Here is a 20128-nt window from a genome sequence, read left to right as displayed (position 1 = left end):
ATCCTTGCTATTTCCCTTGGCAGGTGCCAGCATTACAGTCTGACCCCACCCAGCCAAAGATGTTTCTCACTCAAATCAAGGTTCACGACAGATGGTGAGGTCCAGGCCTCATCCTGGGCCGGTGGATTACACTTTCACAGAGGTCCCCACAACAGCTGTGTTCCTTAGATCAAAACACTGAGAAACACAAGCCCTCACGTCTTCCTCAGGACAGAAACATTCAGGACCCTGAATCAAGTGCAGGCAAGTATGTCACAGGACATTTTATGCAGCAAATCCACACCCCAGAAGAGCTGTGGGGGAAGGGGGAAGCCTTACGTGGAGGAGAGTACACACAGGGAATACTTGGTGCCTGTAGCCATACAGGTGCATAGTAGGACCCAATAGATGTGTATTGAGCCAATGACTGAACAAATATGCAACTTCTCTGACATGCACTATCCTTCAGTGTTCAGTCTCTCTCCCTTCCTTCCTCCCGGTTTCTCTCTTATAGGTGTGTGTGTGTGTGTGTGTGTGTGTGTGTGTGTGTGTGTGTACCACTTGTGTGCAGGTGTTTGTAGGAGCCAGGAGAAGGCACTGGGATCCTACACAGCTGCAATTACAGTCAGTTTTAAGTCAAAGGGTGTGGGCTCTAGGAACCAAATCGAGGTCCTCTGCAGAAACAGGAAGACTAGGTCCTGAGCCATCTCTCCTGCCTCTCATTGATCTCTAGACCTTTCCTTAACCCATCCAAACTCTCTTCTCCATACATCTGCATGCACCTTGATGGATTTCTTATAATACAGCATTGTAGTCATTTGGTTGCACTCCATATTCATTCTCCAAGAATAAAGGGTGATTCTTGCTCATCTCTGTACCCACGAATATTGGTAATATGGTTCCTGGTTTGTTTGTTTGTTTTCATTCATTCATTGAACAGGATTGAATACTTAATATGTTCTTAGCACTGGACTGGGCTTTGGGAATAGAGCAGTAAACAAGACCTGAGTCTTCCCTGCCTCCATGTTCACAGTCTGTTGTCGATTGTAAACAAATAAAATGAATGTGATGTGTACAGTGACAGAAATGAGGACACTGTGGGAACAAGCAAAAGGGACTCGTTGAGTGTTCAGGAAACGTTTTCTAGACTAGAGGATTCTTCCTGAAAAACAAAGAGTGTCTAAAGAATGAATAGAAGTCGAGAAGGAAATAAGAAAGGCATGCCCTGGGAAACACACCAGGTTTGGAGAACAGATTTAAAGGAGGAATGAAGGAAGGAGGAGAGAGCAGAAACAAAGGATGAAAGGAAGGAGAGAGTGGGCTAAACAAAGAAGAGAGGGGAGGGGACTACCTTGTCCTGTTAGCCTGGCCATACTTCTTGTTCCAGGGGATGCCATTATTACTAGAGGCCACCTGCTAATCTGTTTATTTGGAAGCTCATTTAAAAGAATTAGACTTTATTTATTTTTTATTTTATGTGTATGAGTGTTTGCCTACATGTATGTATGTGTGCCATGTGCATGCAGTGCCTATGTAGGCCAGAAGAAGGCATCAGATACCCTGGAACTGAAGTTACAGACAGTTTTGATAGGCCATGTGGGTGCTGGGAATTGAATCCTAGTCCTCTTGTAGAGCAGCTTAACTGGTAAGCCATCTCCCCAGACCCTGGAAGATCACAGACTACCACATAGCTGAAAAGACAATGTAATACCAAGTTCTAGTCCTCTTATCCTACATAAACACCAAACTACACAAAAGTTAGTAATCACTGCTTTTCTTTTATCTGTCATCTTGCAAAATATTCTCCGCCCACCCCCCATCCAATTGGAGACCTGTAAGGCAGGCTCATTTTACTTTAATAGATCATGACAATGAGGTCCTGATACAATTAGCAGCTGGTAGAGCATGATCCAGGCCCTCTGGTGACTCCCAGTGCCTATCCTGTCACACCCTAGCTAGCTACAGAAGTCACATCAGCAAGAACAGAGCCAGGAGGAGATGACTCCTCTTCCAAAACTCTTTCCAGAAAGCAAGAGCACTCTGACACCTGATAGGGACTGACCACTAACTACCCATAGCCCAATTATGAGAACATTTGTGCTGAGTGACTCATTTGCCAGTGGCCTGGGGAACACTGGAATGATGGGAGTTTGCTTAGCCTTCATTTGATATTGAATTGTAGGTCAGCCTTGTTACAAAGTTTTAGGAAAAAAATGTTAATTTTAACTGTATAAGAGTGTAAGCTGTTCATAAAACTGGAACTCTATGAAACTAGAACACTAGTTATAAAACTAAAACTCTACACACAGAGCTAAAAAGCCATACACTGGGCTTGCAACTCTGGTGACTTACATGGCTTGAGGTGTGTGGAACTCAAGTTGAAGATGTGCCTCAGCTTTGAGTGAAGCCAAGGCCAACCTGGGCAATTTAGTGAGAACGCATCACCAAATAAAACAAATTTAAAAGGGTGGAGATGTATCTCATTGGTAGAGCTTGCCTAGTATGCATAAGGCCCTTAAATTCAAACACTACCAAAGGAAAAGAAAGATAAACCACAGACTAGGAAAAATAGTATGTTGATATTTTACAAAAACAGTAAGGAAAAAAAATTCAGTGTTCAAGGAATAGGAAGTCAACAGGAAGATTAAAAACCCAGTCAAAAAAACGGGCAACAGATATAAACAGGCAACTCACAAAACAATAAACTGTAATGATCAAAAGACACCTGGAAATGGTCATTGTTAATTGACACTCACAATTAAGCACTGAGATAACCTTTCACCTAACCAGATCTATAGACACTTAAAAGTCTACCAGTTGAAGTATTGATAGGCCAACAAATACATTCATATTTGGAGGGAATCAGACAATATGTAGTAAAGCTAAAAATGTTCTATGTTCTGGCAAGGATTCCACTCCCACATGTATAGTATGTACATAAAGGAACACATGTGTACCAGGTGTACCAGGGGAGTCACTGAAGTGTTGTTCGCCATTAAAACAAAAAAACACAAGAGCTCATATTTGGAATGTTACTACTCTATGCTATCATTTCTGTAAATTAAAAATAAGGATAGCCCAGCATGGTGGTATGTGCTTGTAATCCTGGCACTCAAGAGGAAAAGGCAGAAGTATTACAATGGGTTAACAGCCACCCAGGGCTATGTAGCAATACTCTAATTTTAAAAATCAAATAACTACATGATGTTAATACGCATATGAAGCAAACATGGAGAAGGATGGGCTAGATATAAAATAAATTCATGTTAATGGCTACCACAAGAAAAGAAATGGAAGAAACATAAGGGACTTCAAATTTGTAAGGCTTTTTTCGTAATCCCCCCCCAAAAAAATATGGGTTAAATGCTCTAACATTTTTACCTCTTGTTTCTGGAATAAATAATAATAAAAATAAATAAATGTTGAACTGGCAAATACATTAAGGAATGAAGAAAGGTAGCCCCTCTGGGATAATAGTGTTCAGACTAAGGTTATTCAATCATATTCAAATGACTAATGGAATCTTGCTAAGAGTCAGATAGAGGACTGGGCAGGATGACTGTTTAATATACTCCTCCTAAAAATAGCATTTGATGAGTCAAAGGAACACTGTTCCCCTGGACACCTTTGTTTTGACCACAGTGTCAGAGCTCAGTATTTGAGGGAAATGGAGTAAGCCCATTGGAACGCAGCCCTCTTTAGAACCGTGCATGTTGTAAACACCATCCTGAGAAGAACCCCTTATGCATTTCACCATGAGGAGGAGTGTTAGAGTAGAATATCGTAGCAGGCAGAAGTATTCTAACTGTGAACCTTGGTGGCTTAAAGTCACTCGTTGTTGCTTCCCACTTCAGTTCCTGTGTGGGGACACTCAGCACCTGATAATGGAAAAATATTATTTTGTTAACCAGGTCCCATGTGAGAAGACTGTGAGTTTCCCTAGGATCAGGTCTCAGAAGAAGGCAAGATGTCCCAAACCCCACAACTGCCATTTCAGCTAAGGCCTGGGGGCCTGGAGTTTTCAGATTGTTGAGTTCATTTCAACAAAGTGCTTACATGCTTGGGAAAGCTGTCACACGGCTTCTCAGCATGCCATGCAACTTTTAATGATCCGTTTATATAACCTCTGCCTGTGGCAGTAAAAGAAGCCTGGGCCCTGGATTTGCAGGATGTTTTATGGGGCTTTGTTCTGCTTTGTTCTAATTTAGATGAGGAGTTACATCAAGCATAATCTTAATTCTTATCACATCACCACAATTGGTTCATGAACATCTCTCTCGTCTTTATCTCCTGTTTTTCCCTTTATTTCTCCAAAGTCACCATATATGACATATTTCCTAACATTACATATATCTTTAGGAATTCACAGTGTCTATACCTTTCGTATAATTTTGATCCGTTCCTTAGGTTTATCACTTCAACACCACTTAAAGGGTGTGTCTATTCTTGCAAGACTACCTCCTTCAAGTTTCCATTGCATTCTCTATCTACCATGTGCTAATCACCGTCCTCTTATGCAATTGTTATTGCTTCTGTTGATGGAAAATTATTTCTCTATATTATTTTTGAGTTTGTTCCTACTGGCTAAGGGAGGAGCAGTGTGTGTTTTTAGAAGATGACCTTGAGTCTAGACATCTTGCCAAATGTAGACACATTTTTCTTGTGGCCTCCAGCTCACAAATAATGACATGGAGACTTGTTATTAATTATGAAAGCTGGGCTTATGGCTTAGGCTTTCCCTAACTATCTCTTATAGCTTAAATTAACCCATTTCTATTAATCTGCTTTATGCCATGTGGCTTTTTAACCTTTCGTTCCTTTCATATGTCTGACTCCCTCTGTGTCTTGTTGGTGCCTCTTTGCCTCTCAGTTAACTCCTCCTACTTCTTCTCTGTGCCTGAAAGTTCCACCTCCACCTCCTGCCTAGCTATTGGCTGTTCAGCTCTTTATTAAACCAATCACAGCAATGTATCTTCACACAGTGTACAAATGTCCCACAACAGCCAAACATTTTAATGTGTTCTAGTAGGTAAGCATGCTGAGAAGGCTGAGGGCTATGCCTTTATATCTACTTTTTATATCATTTATGCCTGTTTTAGCACTGACCAAGACCTGCATCATGCTGGATGTAATACTCAACAAGGGTATTCAGTGTCCTGACAGACAAACATCAACCAAACATCCACCGTTGAGGGATCATTTGTGACATTTTGAAAAATGTATGGTGTGTGTTTGTGTGTGTGTGTGTGTGTGTGTGTGTGTGTGCATGCATGTATGTGTGCATGCACGCATGTGTGCATGCATGTGCGTGTGCATGCGTGCATGTGTGTGTGCATGAATGTGTGTACATGCATGTGTGTGCATGCATGCATGTGTGTGTGTATGCGTGCATGCGTGTGTGAATGCATGTGTGTACATGCCACAGCACATGTTGGAGGTCAAAGGGCAGCTTACAGGAATCAGTTTTCTCCTTCTAATACATGAGTCCTTGGTATAAACTCAAGTTGTTAGTCTTGGTAGGAAGTGTTTTTAGCTGCGGAACTATCTCATAAGCCCCACTTAATTTGAGGGGCCGCTGAAATAGACAACGACAGAGCCACATGATAGTGTAATGCACAGCTATAAAAGGAAATGATGGAGACCTCCATTTTATTTTGCTGTGGAATACTCCTGGGACATGGCGTTAATTTTTTTTAAAAGGTTAAATCACAAAACAATTGTTTATTTTGCTTGTTTTGTGAGACAGGGTCCCCTGTGTAGCCCTGGCTCCCTGGCTGGCCTGGAACTAACTCACTCTTAGACCAATCTGGCTTCAAACTCAGAAACCTACCTGCTTCTGCCCCCTGAGTGCTGAGATTAAAAGCATGCACCACGATACCCAGTGAATAAATAGTTCTTAACAGCTCATAAGGTTCCAAACCACCATAGCTGTTTTTTTAATATAAATTATTAAATTCATTTTCAAGAATGAAATAAGAGGTGCCAGGGGGAATCTCAGCATGCATGCACAAACCTAGAATGGGACCAGGTGCTGTGGTTTCTTCCATTTGACTGTTAAGCTTGAGAATCCACAGTTGTCTGATTAAAGCAAGGTGTATTTTGAGGTGTACCCGGGACTGGCTAGCCGGCTGTCTCACTCTAAGTTAGGATTTAAGAGAGAGCAGCCTCTGCTGGCCTCTTGAGATTTTTTTTTTTTTATAGGAGAGATAAGGTGTTCACAGGGCCGAGAAAGTTGTTAGGAAAACACAATGAAACAGAAGGAACAAGGGTAAGGTTATATAACATCATGTAAATGGGGGTTGAATGTGAATGTGCAGGTTGAAAAGCATGTTTTTCAGTTTGCATCAAATCTGAAAAGCAGGAATTTATTCTTAATTACAAATAGAAACCGTAACTTGTCAGAGGCAGGCGGATCTCTGTGAGTTCAAGGCCAGCCTGGTCTCCAGAGCCAGTGCCAGGATTGGCTCCAAGGCTACACAGAGAAACCCTGTCTTGAAAAGAAAGGAAGGAAGGAAGGAAGGAAGGAAGGAAGGAAGGAAGGAAGGAAGGAAGGAAGGAAGAAAGATGAAAGAAAGAAAGTTTAACTTGCAAGGACTTAACACAGGACAAACAGACTGAAACCTTTAACCTGAACAGGACAAACAGGAACTTATTCTTAACTCTCTTAACTGCAAACAGAACCCTTAACCTGAAAGGTATATTTTCCTGTTTTGGTCTCCCATTAACTTGCAGGGTATGTTGTTCCTATTTTGGTCTCCCGTTAACAAACAGAGTTGGAGAAATATCCAGGCTGTGGAGTGTGACCAAGATGACAAGGTCAGTTAGCAGCTGAGACGAAGGGCTGCCAGACTTGTCTCTTGCTTTCTCCCCAGTAGATGACACTGCACAAGCACTAAGTTGTGCCTATGGAGTGTGAGGTGCTTGCAACCCAGCCTCCCAGCCTGGAAATTTATCGAACCTTTAAAAAAAAAAAAAAAAAAAAAAAAAAAAAAAAAAAAAAAAAAAAAAAAAAAAAAAAAAACTACAATTTTAAGGCAAATGTTCTCCCTCCAGTTAGTAAAATTCCAGGGCCCTCTTGTCCTGTGTGGTAATGCAGGGTTAAGGTGGAAAGTCTTCAGTACAAAAGAGTGATTTAATCTGACCAGGAGGAGGCTGGACTCCTGATGGCCCAGTTACCCAGCTGCCTCTTGGAGCCCAGCATCATCATGTGGAGTATATGCTCCCAGGGGACTTCCCCCAGGGCTCTGAGATTTGAGATCTCACTAGATGCCCCACCCAGGTCTCCCGGACATCCTGCAGAACAGAAATCGGCAGGGGGCAAGAATCAGACCTGATTGTCTGAGTGAAGAGGCATCAAAAATATCAGCTCATCTTCTGTGTATGATGCCAGCATTGGGGGAGAGGCAGAAGGAAATGGCAGGGGGCTTCCTCCTCCCTAAGAGAACAAATTCACAGTTTCACTACCTGATATGGAAGCAAACATATATGTGATCTTAACAAATCCTTCTGTCTTGAGAGGGAAGGGTAGAGCCCAGTTTGGGGAAATCTGGAGCCACTAGAGAAATGCAGCCCTAATAATACACATGTTCTTTCACAGGTTATATTAATTATCGTGATGGTGGTAAGAACACGATTCCCCTGGTCAAAGAAAGTCCTGGGAGGCTTCTGGTTGTTTTCCAAAAATGTTATCTCAATGCTGCCACCAAGTGTTCAGTGCTCTCACTTCTCAAACCTCAGCTTCACAGTTGAAGGGAAAGCTGTTTAACCCTTGGGTGGTAGAGGTCAAACTTCTCTGCCTTGGGAAAATGTCTATGATGCATTTTTTGAGTGCAAGGGGGAATACAAAGAGGTATGTACGTTTGCATCCATATACATGGATTATGAACATGTGCAAACTTTTTCATATGTGTACATGCTTTTTAAAAATGGCACAGGGCTGGCACTTGCCAGGCATGCCATGAGCCCCAGGGTCTCAATTCCCAGGACCACATACCAAAAATAGATGAGTAGATAGATAGATAGATAGATAGATAGATAGATAGATAGATAGATAGATAGATAGATTCTCCAAATAATTGGTGATTATTATATCTGGCTGATGGGATTTAGGGATATTTTGCTATTTCCTTGCTTCAACCACCAGCCTTCAAGAGTGTATTGGCCACAGATGGTTAATGTATTCATTTCCTAATGGAAAACACGACCCTAAACCTGGTGGCTTTAAACACAGCCCAACTGTATTAACTCACAGTTTGGGCAATCGAAAGTTGGAAACTGTTCTCACTGGGCTTCTGTGGCCTCTCCATCTTCTGAGCCAGCAGGAGCTAGCTGAGCCTTTTCCACTGGACTTGTACCTGTGTAAAATGATAACTTTAGAGAACTGCACCTGCTGACATTAGGTTGTTTCTGTCAGTCAACTAAGAGTATTTAGAAGGATGGATGGAACTAGAAGAAACCATCCTGAGTGAGGTAACCCAATCACAAAAAGACAAACATGGTATGTACTCACTCATATATGATTTTTAGACATAGAGCAAAGGTTTACCAGCCTATAATCCTCTACCCCAAGGAAACTAGAAATCATGAATGACTCTAAGGGATAAATGGACCCCAGGAATGGGAAATGGCATGAACTCCCGAGCTAATTGAGAGCATGAGGGTAGGGAAGTGGGTGCTGCCACAATAAGAGCACAAGATGAAGAGTAGAGGAGAAGAAATGGAGGAGCAGATATATTGAGTTGGGGGAAGAATAGAGGAGAGAGAGCAGGATGAGAGATACCATATCAGAGGGAGTCACTATAGGTCCGAGAAGAGATCTGGAACTAGGAAGATCTCCAGAGACCTATAAGGATGACACGATCTGACAGTCTGGGCAGTGGAGGAGAAGTTGGCCTAGAAACCCTTCCCCTAGAATGAGATTGATGAATACTCTCTATGCTATTCTAGAGTCCTCATCCAGTGGCTGATGAGAGCAGAGACAGACATCCACAGAAATACACTGAGCTGAAATCTGGAACTCAGTTGAAGAGAGGGAGGAATGAAGAACGAAGGGGTCTGTACCTGGTTGGAGAAACCCACAGAAACAGTTGGCCTGAAAAAGGGAAAGCATATCGACCCCAGATGCTCTTTGGGAGGACAGTACAGGACTAATCCAGCCCCCTGATCATGGATGCCAATGGGGAGGCCCCTGCACTCCTGGGATTTTTAGACATAGAGCAAAGGTTTACCAGCCTATAATCCTCTACCCCAAGGAAACTAGAAATCATGAATGACTCCAGAGGGAGGTGGACTGGCGTTTTGCCCTGGTGGGTGGGAGGGACTTCGAGAGCCCATCCCACTTGAAGGGATTCGCTCTGTCTCTGAACACATGGGGAGGGGCCTAGGCCCAGCACAGGAAGATTTGGTGGACTTGGTGGAACCCTGGTTGGGGGCCCTACCCTGCCTGGGGAGTGGCGGGTGGATGGGGTGGGGGTAGGTTGGAGGTGGGGGAGAAGGAATGGGGGTGGGGGGAGGGAGAGGGAGAGGGAAAGTATATGTGAAAATATTAATAATTTAATAAAAAAAGAAAAAAAAACTTACTAGATACTATAATTTCATGATTACATCTTGAAATAAAGTAAAAAAAAAAAAAAAAGAGTATTTGGAAGGGAGGTTGCTGTTCAGAGTGCCCGGTTCTCCCCCAAAGGGAGAGGATTCAAATTCCCTCATTTGTTTGGTGATGGACTCCTGGTCCTCTGAGAGGGCAAGGTCGGATCCCGTACAGCTCTGCATCGTGTGCTGTTTACCATCAGGCCAGGACCACATGGAGCTGGGCACATGGCCGATTTTGTTCAGCTCCTCTTCCAGCTTACAATGGCTTTCCATTGTGGAAAGTCTCAAGGGGAGTCATGCTGGGGAGTTGCAGATGGAAAGTGAAGGGCTGTATGGGGAGAGGAAGATGAAGAAAATTGCAAGTTCAAATAGAAGGAGGCTGTAGCAGTCGGAGAAAACCCCAAAGGCCTGGGGTACAGTCCACTGGAAGAGCACTTGCCAGGATGTGGGTGGCCCTCAGAACGAAGGGGGAAAAGCCACTGGGAAACCATGTAACCAACACCACAGGCAAGACACAATCTGCTTCCTCATCCAGGAAAAAGTCCCCTGTCCCTTCTAGGACTCTTCCAACACTGACTCTGATGTCTACTCCCGTACACTAGGTTACCTGCTCCTGAATTTCACATAAATGGAATATGGATTCTTTCACTCCATATGTTTTTTAGATTAATTTATAATCTACATGGATCAGCAATGCATTCCATTTTATAATTGAATAACACCCCATTTATGAATTTGTCTTAATTTGTTTATCCATTTTCCCGTTGATGGGCATTTGAGTTGCTACTGGTTTGGGGCTGTTACAGTTAAACAATCTTTGTTAATAAAAGGCCTCTGTACTGATAACTACCATCATCTGCACAGGCCCAAGGAAATTGTGTCCCACCTGTAGCTCAGTATTATGTAATGGCTACGTGAGGTCTGATGCTTATGGGAAAATTTGGGGTTGGTTTGGTTTTGCAGTAGTAGAAACAGAACAAGGAACTCTGTGCATGCTAGGCAAGTGCTCTACCACCGATCAACAACTCCATGGACAAAGGTTTTTTTTTTTTTTTTTTTTTTTTGGTTTGTCGAGACAGGGTTTCTCTGTGTAGCTTTGGAGCCTATTCTGGTACTCGCTCTGGAGACCAGGCTGGCCTCAAACTCACAGAGATCCACCTGCCTCTGCCTCCCGAGTGCTGGGATTAAAGGCGTGCACCACCAACGCCTGGCTTCCATGGACAAAGTTTTTGAGCCAGAGTTTAGCCTATCGGAATGTGAGGTAATGGCAGGGATACAACAGGGTAGAGGGAAGCGGTTGTGTTTTCTATGTCCTGGGTTTTGTGCTTTCAGTAAGTGTTACAGATGAGATAGGGGACTCACTTCCCTGTTTGAAGGATGAGTGGTGACATAGGAAGGGAAGGGGGAAAGGAGAGAAAGAGTTCAGGTGTACCTGGTTCTAGGATGTGAACTGTAATCAAAATAGAGACAAAAGGCAGGCTGCTTCTAGGGAAACAACAAAATGCTGAAGGAGTGGGCTAAACTGCTGGAGAAAAAGTAAAGTGACAATCTTTGACGAAGGCGATAGAGACATTTTGAAGGTCAGATCTGGATAATTCATCCATATGGGCTTAGAGTCTCTCTCTCTCTCTCTCTCTCTCTCTCTCTCTCTCTCTCTCTCTCTCTCTCTCTCTCTCTCTGTGTGTGTGTGTGTGTGTGTGTGTGTGTGTGTGTGTGTGTGTGTGTGTGTGTGTGTGTGAATGTGTTATCTGGGAACCAAGCCCAGGACTTTGTGTATGCTAGGCGAGTGTTCTACCCCAGGTTCCAGATTCCATCCCCAACAGATTCTTTAAGCAATTGGAAGAACTGGGTGGACAGAAAACCTTTCCCTCTATTTCAAATCCCTTGCTGCAGCCTGGACAATGGCTAGGAGGCAGAAATTGGTCATGCTGAGAGACAGGGACCATAAAACTAACACGAAACAGGAACACAATAAAACAGAATGTCACTGGTGTTGGGAATATATATTTTTTTCACTGCAAAAAAAAGACTAATATTTCCATTGGGCCAAAAATTGAAATTACACTCTTGGCAGGAAATGTTATTGCTATGGCAATAAAGCACAAATAATTATTAATCTTCACCAGAGAAAAGATTCCTGGCATCGTGCTTTTAAAGAGAAATGATCATATTCTTCAAATTTGATAGTTTGTTCTTAAATGTAAGTCAGTGTGATGATGTAGTGAAATGACCTTTATAACTAACATATTTCTAGGGTTTTCTTTTTCTCTCCTTTTCAGTATGGGAGGTACCAGACAGCTGCCCTAGATAAACTGAGAACATATCCCCTTTGGAATAGGTTAGCTTAAAGTCATTAAAAATAGCCTCCACACCAGATCTTGATGTGGACACACTTACACCCCTCGGAAATATCTCTTCTAAAAATGTGGGTTATCGTTACAACACTCAAAGTATAAGGTTGCATCCCTGGGGCAGACTAGATAGCTTGGCAAGGAGGCGGATGCAGGTTGTTCTGTTTGAGAACTGACTATTTTATAATTGTTTGACTGCACTGTTAAAGGCAGGAAACCCCGGGTGGCAGATGGTGTTAGTCACTCTGGGCAGTGGAACCTCAAATCATTCCTTACTGTCAGAGTCTAGCTGACACCTTAAGAGATAAAGTCTTAATTATGCACACATTAAAAAGTTAGGCTGAGTCCCAGAATTCTAGAGGATGAAGTAGGAAGGTGACAAGATCAAGGCCAGCCTAAGCTATATAACAAGAACCTATATGGAGCAGGGAGGGGTAGGGTGGAGTGCACTAAACATTAGGGTATGCAAAAATGCCCAGGTAAACTTCAGCAGGGCTAGATCATTCACTCTCTAGCAAAGGACCGATGGAAATATTATCGAATGTGAGGTTGCACAGGTCTCTGCCCAGAAAGCAACGGTGTCCTCTGTGAGATGCTGGAAGGCTTTTCCACAGTGACAGGATATCCTGCAGTGACATACCATGCCATTGATGCTGGTTAGACCAAAAAACAAAACAAGCAAACAAAAAACCCTCTTGAGTTTTTGGAGTCTCATAAAGACCATGAATTCTGAACTAATTCATTAGTAAAATAAACACAGTAGAAACATGCCACTTTGCCAGGCGTTGGTGGTGCATGCCTTTAATCCCAGCACTTGGGAGGCAGAGGCAGGCAGATCTCTGTGAGTTCGAGGCCAGCCACGTCTCCAGAGCGAGTGTCAGGATAGACTCCAAAGCTACACAGAGAAACGATGTCTGGGGGGGGGGGAGAAAGAAAAAGAAAAGAAAAAAATGCCACTTTTTTTTATCCTTTTTTAAATTTGAATTAGAAACAAGATTCATTTACATGACAATCCCAGTTTCCTTCTCCCTCCCTTCCTCCCCCAACTAAAACCCCACCTATCACATACCCTTTCTTCTATTCTTCACCTGACTCAACCTTTCTGCTCCCTCAAGACCTCTGCATCCTTCCTCTTCTTCCCATCTCATTCTCATACCCCCCCCCTTCCCATGCTCTCAATTTGCTCAGGGGATCGTGACCCTTTCCCCTTCTCCAGGGGACAATGTTTGTCTCTTTTAGGGTCCTCCTTGTTTACTATTTTTCTGGCAGTGTGGCTTGTAGGCTGGTAATCCTATACTCTATGTCTAAAATCCACATATGAGTGAGTACATATCATGTTTGTCTTTTTGTGATTGGGTTACCTCACTCAGCATGGTTCCTTCTAGTTCCATCTATTTTTCCTGCAAATTTCAAGATTCCATTGTTTTTTTCTGCTGGGTAGTACTCCATGTGTAAATGTACCATAGTTTCTCTATCCATTCTTCGGTAGAGGGGCATCTAGGCTGCTTCCAGTTTACGGCTATTACAAATAGTGCTGCCATGAACATGGTTGAACAGATGTCCTTGTTGTATGAATGTGCTTCTTTGGGGTATATATATGCCTAGGAGTGGAATTGCTGGATCTTATGGTAGACTCATTCCCATTTTCTTGAGGAGTCTCCATACTTATTTCCAAAGCCACTTTTTTATGGAGGAGCTTATATTTAATGCTACATCACTCTGGGCTTCCTTTATTTTTGGATCTTCTCCTTTGCTCTTGACACCAAAACAACTGGTTATCTGAGGATAACAAGGGAGGTGACAAAATTGTGAGACTTGAAATAACCGAGGTGTAAGGAAGGAACGTGATGCCAAATCAGGAAGCTGAGCTGCCACACACAGAGCACAGTAGCCCCAGATATCCCAAAGGAGCAGTGACCTGGGCCACTCAGCTCAGCTCAGCTCAGTTTCTTGCAGGTCAGGAATTGGACCAGGACAAATTGTCTCTTACCCCAGACTCACCAGCAGGAGGCAGAGTCAGGACTGCACAATGCTAGTGCTCATAGTGTCTAAACTGGGCTCTGTGTTCACAGGGCCAGAGAACCACAAGAGGTCGCCCCTCAGGTCAGCCTGTGAACTGCGACTCTCTCTTTTAAATCTTTCAATGAGGAAGTCTCAGGATTTAATACAGTATCTCGTAAGTGATTATGACTGGCATTTTCAATAGCTGCCGAGGTTTGTGAGAAGTAGCCCAAATCCAAAGCTCAGAGCTCTTTGTGTGTGTGTGGTGTGTCTATTCACATATGCATGTGTGGGGCAAACACACATGCACGTGTATGCATCAGCCAAAGAGTGATGCCTGGTGTCTTCCTCCGTTGCTGTCCACTTTAGTTACTTAGGCAGGGTCTCTCACTGAGCCCGGATCTCACGCATTTAGTCTAGCTAACCAGCTTGTGTTGGGGATTCCCTGTCTCCATCTCTCTGCTTCCCTGAATTACAAGTGGGCCACTATTCTCACCAGCATTTACTTGGGTTCTGAGGATCCAAACTTAACACTTCATGGCAAGCAATTTACCCACTCTGAGCCATCTCCTAAATACCAAACTCAAGCTTCTTTTTCCGGTTCCTGGGGATTAAGATTATTCTTTAGCAGGTTGGGTACTACCAAGCCTAGCACTCTCAAATGGTTGTGTGGAGACACTACTTAACTGAGATGCAACAAGACTTAGTACTCAAGTTCAAACTCCTGCTTTCTAATATGACCTCTGAGCATCTACATAAGGACTTTTTGATGGCACTGAAAATTAAACCCAGTCTTACACATGCTAGGTAAGTGTTCTACCACTGAACTATGCCTCCAACACCAAGACTTGGGGGGTGCTTTTGCTTGTTAGGAGAAACGGACTATGTGTCCCAGTCTGGCCCTGAGCTTATGATCATCTTGCCTCAGACTCCCAAGTGCTGGAATTATGTCTTAGTTAGGGTTTCTATTGCTATGAAGGTACACCATGACCACAGAAATTCTTGTAAAGGAAAATATTTAATTGGGGCTGGCTTACAGTTCAGAGGTTTAGTCCATTATCATCATGGTGTGACTCGGTGGCATGCAGGCAGGCATGGTGCTGGAGAAAGAGCCAAGAGTTCTACATCTTGATTCACAAACAGCAGAAAGAGTCAGAGACCTCAGAGTCCACCTCCACAGTGACACACTTCCTCCATCAAGGTCACCTACTCCAACAAGGCCATCCTCCTATAATACCATTCCCCATAGACCCAATATTCAAACACATGAGTCTATGGGAGCCATACCTATTCAAACCACCATAGATTATAAGTGTATAACATCAAACATGGCTAAATTTTTTTTGGTTTTTTGGTTTGTTTTGTTTTTTCGAGACAGGGTTTCTCTGTGTAGCTTTGGAGCCTATCCTGGCACTCTCTCTGGAGACCAGGCTGGCCTCGAACTCACAGAGATCCACCTGCCTCTGCCTCCCGAGTGCTGGGATTGAAGGCATGTGCCACCAACGCCCGGCTTACTAATGATTTTTTTTAATGTCACTAAACAAAAGGCATCACTTTCTGCCCACATAGCTGGTTTTACTATTTCAACAATGGTAGAAAATGCAAGTTATAATTTTCCATGTCTGTAGATAAAAATACAGGCCCAGGACTAAGGAGACCAGGGCCTAAACTTGATAGGGTTGTTTACCTTCTTGTAACAGCCCTAGCTGTCCTGGAACTCACTCTGTAGACCAGGCTGGCCTCGAACTCACAGAGATCTGCTTGCCTCTGCTCCCCAAGTGCTGGGATTAAAGGTGTACACCACCACCACCCACATGATTCCTTTTCTTATATCATGACAACTGCACTGGCCTGTGTTCCAGAGGGATGACAACTTGAAGCAGGCTCACAATGGAATGACAGCATGGCCAAAGATTAAATCTATAATATTTAAAACAATAAGGTATTTGGTATTATTTGTAATGGCATCAGAACCTAATCTAGATAACTGATACAGCCTCAGCCCTATTTGTTAGTGGGGATGTAATTTAATATCCTTAAGATATTGTAAAGCTTAAATAATGCACTTTTAAAAGACTTGGTACACTACCAGATATATATGTCTTTTGCTGCAATGAATACTATGAGAGGGCTGGGGATGTTGCTCAGTTAGTAGAGTGCCCTGGGTTAAATTCCCAGCACTCCATAAAACCAGGGGCCCATAGTGGCTCATAGTGATAATCCTAGCACCTGGGAAGTGGAGACAGGAGAATCAAGGTAATTTTCAGAAACACAGCAAGTCCAAGATCAGCCTGAGATCCATGGGACTCCATTATTTTTTTTTCAGTTTGCTAAAAAAGACATCTCAGTTCATCCAACATTTTTATTTTTAAGACAAGGTCTATGTTGTCAACTAGACAGAATCTAGGGTTATCTTGAAGCCTCTGGGCATGGCTGTGACATTAGCTTAACTGCTAATTAAGATGGGAAAATCCACCCACTGTGAGTGGCACCACTCCCCACCTGGGACCTTGGACCCTCTCTGCTTCTAGAGTGAATGTGATGTGACAGCTGCTTCAAGCTCTGACTACCTTGACTGCTCCGCCATGATGCGCTGTACCTATGAGCCATGAGTGAGAATAGATCCTGTCTCCTGAAAGTTGCTTTTGTCAGGCTATTATCACAGCAACATGAGAAGACAAGACCTCACTATTCATCCAGTCTAGGCTGGCCCCAAACTTACATTCCTTGTGCCCCAGCCTCCCTAGCACATGCATACACCACACACTCAGTTTTCCTCAGGTTTGTAATGAAAGAACAAATCTCCCATCCTTCAAGTAGCTGGTAAAATGGTTTTCCTTCACTTAGATCCACAGGTTCTCACATCCAAATACAGTCATTTTCACCAACATATGTCAACACCAGTGGTTATAATTTCCTCTATTTGATTTATCATCTCTCAAAAGCATATGTTCATTTTAATCATAAGAAATAGAATTTATGGTCTGGCGTTGATGGCACATGCCTTTAATCCCAGCACTTGGGAGGCAGAGGCAAGAGGATCTCTGTGAGTTCGAGGCCAGCCTGGTCTACAGAGCGAGTGCCAGAATAGGCTCCAATGCTACACAGAGAAACCCTGTCTCCAAAAACCAAAAATCAAAAAGAAAAAAGAAATAGAATTTACTAATCTGGGTTTTGCTTCTTCTGAACAATAGCAAGTGTGCTCTGAGTAGCTACTAGAATTCTTTATTCTACCCCATTTTAGCTGATGTTAAGGCTGAGCCTTCTCAGGAGAGATTAATATGTGTGCTGTATAATAAATCACCTTTTGTTTTCCTAAGTCATAGAACCATCACTATGTAGCTGATTGAAAACTGGTCTTTCACAAGTCAAGGACCCAACAGAACAGAGGGAAAACGTGTGAGACAGTAAGTGCAGTGTTTGTTGTTGTCTGTTTTCTTGAAGCTTTAATTTGCTGCTAAGTATTAAAAGAGTTTGTTCTTAGTTTCCTCACCCCATTTGGTATAGCCCAAGGCATATAGCCCATAGTCTCAATCCATCCTGGCTGTCATAACAAAAATATCCAGGACAACAGAAGTTGATTGTTCACAGTTTAGGAGACTGAGCGTCTATAGATTTGGTATCCAATAAAAGTCAGTTTCTCATTGTTTCCCACCAGACATAAGGAGGAAGGCAACTCCCTGAAGCCTCTTTTCTAAAGGCACCAGTCCCACTCAGGACTCTGCCATGAGTACCTACAGGCCCTCCCAAGACCCCACCTCCAAACATCATCACATCTGGGTTTCAAACACTCCAGCTGCTGTAGACACCATCTCTGCCCTCAAGGTCTTAAGATTAGGATAACAAATTCACCTGAATTTCTAATTAGGTGAATTAACAATGCAAGGCAAAAGGTAGACCTCCAATTCCTTGTTTTCACACTATGCCCATTTTCCTAATCTATAATAAATAATGCATCAAACTGGGCTGGAGAGATGGCTCAGAGGTTAAGAGCACCGACTGCTCTTCCAGAGGTTCTGAGTTCAATTCCCAGCAACCACATGGTGGCTCACAACCATTGGTTATAAGATCTGGTGCCCTCTTCTGGTGTGCAGATATACATGGAAGCAGAATGTTTAATAAATAAATAAAATCTTAAAAAAATGCATCAAACTTCTGAAAACCCTATAGAACCATAGCCTAAAATAGTGTTCCTACTTAATTGCTCCAGGTTCAAGCCTCATTGCTGAAAAAAGTTTAAATGTGTGTGTTACAATAAAAATGTACATATATTTAATTATCTGTATATATGTGTATGTATGTGTGTGAACATACATATCTATCCCAAAGGTGTGTGAAGTAGCCATGAAAAAGCACAGGCAGCAAGCAAAGTTAATTCCCAAGGTCGGAGAAGGTGGAACATCACAGGGAAACTTGCCACACTAGCTCTGCACATCTGTAAGTTGTATCTTGTCTGAACTCTGGCTTTTTCACCCGGCAAACAGTGAGTGGTGACAGGTGACTAAGTGAAGAGCATTTGAAAACATCCAAAATGTGTGGTGGTGGTCAGTTGGAGGCAATAAATGTCCGAATAGCCTTTTATCTTAGCTCCGTTTTCACCACCCTTTACATCTAAATTTCCATCTCCATAATTATCTGTGCTTTGAATTGATGGTTAGAAGATAGAGAGAGCATTGTTTCAAGGGAGGAATAAAGGGCATGATGAAGATCTTCACACTGGGAGATAAAGTCTTATGGTATTAAACCATACACGTCAAGACGCTGAAGGACGGTGGTATTTTGCTGCCCTGATGAGGTTCATCCTCTTTAGTACCATTTATGTACACTGTCAGACTTCTGAATACACCCTCCATGTGACTCCCGGAGGGCTGTGTGCTCAGCATTACCTAATTTCCTCATAAACCTCTTGCTTTTTAATCAGCTAAGTAGCTCTCTGCTGAATGTCTCCCATTTATTGATATATTGTGAGGGCTGAGGCTACGGCCAGAAACTAAGTAATTCAACATGGATGAAATGGCACATCACCATAATTATGATAGAAAAGAGAATCGTGCCCAGGCATACAGAGGAACTTGAGGAGACAAATGTTTGCATTAAAACTTCCTTAAATGGCAGGCTCCGTGGCTGCAGAGCAAATGTCACTCCCGAGACAGGCTTTTCCACAGAAACCTTCCTTCCCAGCAGCCCTCGTGTAGTAGCTGGCTCAGCATCTCCTCAGGATAAGATCTCTCCTTTATTGCTCACTGCCTGGGACCTTGGTGCTGGCCACGGGTTACAAAACTGGATTCCATTTGCACCTTAGCCATCAATCTCCATGTGAGTGAAATGTGTCCTCACAACTGTTAACTGGGGTCAGTCCCTGCTGAGGGCTGTCCTGATAATACATTCTCTAAAACAAACACCAGAGGGTTAAGGTGGTGAACATCTTTAACCCCAGCACATGGGGATGCAGAAGCTAGTGGATCTCGGGGAGTTAAAAGCCAGCCATGACTGCACAGTGAGACCCTGTCGAAAACAAAACCAAACCCTGCCAGGCTAGTGAGATGGCTTAGTGGGTAAAGTACAAACATGAGGACCCAAGTTCAGATCTGAAGTTCCTACATCAAAGTTGGGTGTGGTCACAACTGTCTGCGACCTCAGGTCTGAGAGGCAGAGATAGGCAGATCCTGGGGCTTGAGTGGCCAGCAAATCTAAATGAAACAGTGAGTTCCAGGTTCAGAGAGAGACCCTGTTTCAGAAAATAAGGTGGAGAGCAATACAGATAGACGCCTGATGTGAACCTCTGACCTCTTCTCACAAGGAGGCACACACAGGCAAACAGATGTGCACACAAATACATACTCACCTTCTGCCTTCTCACACACTCTCTCCTCAAATACTTTATTTTAAAAATCCTTTAACAAACGATATTGAAGCAATATAAAATGAGATTAGTTGCTGTTACAAATAACACTGGGATAACTACAATTGTTAAAGTGCCACTTTCTGGAAACCCCACTGATTAAATATATATTAATTGGATGTCAGACACCCTGGTATCAGGGGAGAAATGGTACCTGTCCATCCAAATACAGTAATTACAATGGCATCAGCAAAGTCCCTTGTCTTTATAGTGTCACCATAATTTAGTTGCATAGTTTATCCACACGGGGGAGCCAATGAGCAACTCCATACTGTTCGGTAGGTGTTGGGGTTTGCATGGGTCC

The sequence above is a fragment of the Cricetulus griseus genome, chromosome 4, assembly GCF_003668045.3.
Source record: "Cricetulus griseus strain 17A/GY chromosome 4, alternate assembly CriGri-PICRH-1.0, whole genome shotgun sequence".
In the NCBI taxonomy this organism is placed as follows: Eukaryota; Metazoa; Chordata; class Mammalia; order Rodentia; family Cricetidae; genus Cricetulus; species Cricetulus griseus.
The sequence above is the reverse complement of the archived record's forward strand: the minus strand, read 5'-3'. Positions refer to the sequence as shown.